Source organism: Oncorhynchus kisutch, unplaced genomic scaffold (genome assembly GCF_002021735.2).
Source record: "Oncorhynchus kisutch isolate 150728-3 unplaced genomic scaffold, Okis_V2 Okis06b-Okis10b_hom, whole genome shotgun sequence".
Classification (NCBI taxonomy): Eukaryota; Metazoa; Chordata; class Actinopteri; order Salmoniformes; family Salmonidae; genus Oncorhynchus; species Oncorhynchus kisutch.
The window spans coordinates 17,615,589-17,618,462 of record NW_022261983.1 but is presented as its reverse complement, the minus strand read 5'-3'; positions in this window follow the sequence as shown (position 1 = coordinate 17,618,462).

The following is a 2,874-nucleotide window of genomic DNA, read 5'->3' as shown; positions in this document are numbered from 1 at the left end:
GCAACAATATTTGTATGGCATAGCAACCATCTTTGTATGGCATAGCAACCATCTTTGTTTGGCATAGCAACCATCTTTGTTTGGCATAGCAACCATCTTTGTTTGGCATAGCAACCATCTTTGTTTGGCATAGCAACCATCTTTGTTCGACATAGCAACCATCTTTGTTTGGCATAGCAACCATCTTTGTTTGGCATAGCATCCTGCAAGGCAAACGGATGACTAGTGAGCTTGGCTGGGAAGCATCCATTTCTTTGGGGACTACCCAGCTAGCAATGAGGAAATGGCCCAGAAGAGGCCAGCTTCCGTGGGGACGGAAGTGATTGAATCGGCCCGGGAATCGGGTGACGGACTCGGCCTGGAATCAAAATGGATTCATGCACAGAAACAGCCCAAATACATCCGTTTCCATCTACCAGAATTCCCCCATTAGCGGCTCGACGCAAATATGAATATCTAAATTTAGATAAATATTTATATAAATATATACAAAATTAGACGATTTAGACATTTTAAATATTACCATCCATACAAATGATACCCATCCACAAAAAAAAACATGTTATCTTGGAGGAAACACGTGCACCTGGCCCGCCACAGGAGCAGCCCAATGGGACAAGGACATCCCGACCGGCCAAACCCTCTCCTAACCCGGACGACGCTGGGTCATGGGTCTCCCGGTCGCAGCCGGCACGGGTCTCGAACCAGCATCTGTAGAAACGCAGTTCGCACTCTTAGACCTCTGAGCCACTCTGGGAAGTTCCATCTACAAAGTTAGATAAATACTTTAATACAACACAGGACTCGACCAGCTGTGTGTTCTGTTAGGATGGAGACAACAGGACAGTGTTGAAGCCCTACTGTTTCCCTCAACCAGCTGTGTGTTCTGTTAGGATGGAGACAACAGGACAGTGTTGAAGCCCTACTGTTTCCCTCAACCAGCTGTGTGTTCTGTTAGGATGGAGACAACAGAACAGTGTTGAAGCCCTACTGTTTCCCTCAACCAGCTGTGTGTTCTGTTAGGATGGAGACAACAGAACAGTGTTGAAGCCCTACTGTTTCCCTCAACCAGCTGTGTGTTCTGTTAGGATGGAGACAACAGGACAGTGTTGAAGCCCTACTGTTTCCCTCAACCAGCTGTGTGTTCTGTTAGGATGGAGACAACAGGACAGTGTTGAAGCCCTACTGTTTCCTCAACCAGCTGTGTGTTCTGTTAGGATGGAGACAACAGGACAGTGTTGAAGCCCTACTGTTCCCCTCAACCAGCTGTGTGTTCTGTTAGGATGGAGACAACAGGACAGTGTTGAAGCCCTACTGTTTCCCTCAACCAGCTGTGTGTTCTGTCACCCTGTTAGGATGGAGACAACAGGACAGTGTTGAAGCCCTACTGTTTCCCTCAACCAGCTGTGTGTTCTGTTAGGATGGAGACAACAGAACAGTGTTGAAGCCCTACTGTTTCCCTCAACCAGCTGTGTGTTCTGTTAGGATGGAGACAACAGGACAGTGTTGAAGCCCTACTGTTTCCCTCAACCAGCTGTGTGTTCTGTTAGGATGGAGACAACAGGACAGTGTTGAAGCCCTACTGTTTCCCTCAACCAGCTGTGTGTTCTGTTAGGATGGAGACAACAGGACAGTGTTGAAGCCCTACTGTTTCCCTCAACCAGCTGTGTGTCTGTCACCCTGTTAGGATGGAGACAACAGGACAGGGATGAAGCACTACTGTTTCCCTCAACCAGCTGTGTGTTCTGTCACCCTGTTAGGATGGAGACAACAGGACAGTGTTGAAGCCCTACTGTTTCCCTCAACCAGCTGTGTGTTCTGTTAGGATGGAGACAACAGGACAGTGTTGAAGCCCTACTGTTCCCCTCAACCAGCTGTGTGTTCTGTTAGGATGGAGACAACAGGACAGTGTTGAAGCCCTACTGTTTCCCTCAACCAGCTGTGTGTTCTGTCACCCTGTTAGGATGGAGACAACAGGACAGTGTTGAACCCCTACTGTTTCCCTCAACCAGCTGTGTGTTCTGTTAGGATGGAGACAACAGGACAGTGTTGAAGCCCTACTGTTTCCCTCAACCAGCTGTGTGTTCTGTTAGGATGGAGACAACAGGACAGTGTTGAAGCCCTACTGTTTCCCTCAACCAGCTGCGTGTTCTGTTAGGATGGAGACAACAGGGCAGTGTTGAAGCCCTACTGTTTCCCTCAACCAGCTGTGTGTTCTGTTAGGATGGAGACAACAGGACAGTGTTGAAGCCCTACTGTTTCCCTCAACCAGCTGTGTGTTTTGTTAGGATGGAGACAACAGGACAGTGTTGAAGCACTACTGTTTCCCTCAACCAGCTGTGTGTTCTGTCACCCTGTTAGGATGGAGACAACAGGACAGTGTTGAAGCCCTACTGTTTCCCTCAACCAGCTGTGTGTTCTATTAGGATGGAGACAACAGGACAGTGTTGAAGCCCTACGGTTTCCCTCAACCAGATGTGTGTTCTGTCACCCTGTTAGGATGGAGACAACAGGACAGTGTTGAAGCCCTACTGTTTCCCTCAACCAGCTGTGTGTTCTGTTAGGATGGAGACAACAGGACAGTGTTGAAGCCCTACTGTTTCCCTCAACCAGCTGTGTGTTCTGTCACCCTGTTAGGATGGAGACAACAGGACAGTGTTGAAGCCCTACTGTTTCCCTCAACCAGCTGTGTGTTCTGTTAGGATGGAGACAACAGGACAGTGTTGAAGCCCTACTGTTTCCCTCAACCAGCTGTGTGTTTTGTTAGGATGGAGACAACAGGACAGTGTTGAAGCCCTACTGTTTCCCTCAACCAGCTGTGTGTTCTGTCACCCTGTTAGGATGGAGACAACAGGACAGTGTTGAACCCCTACT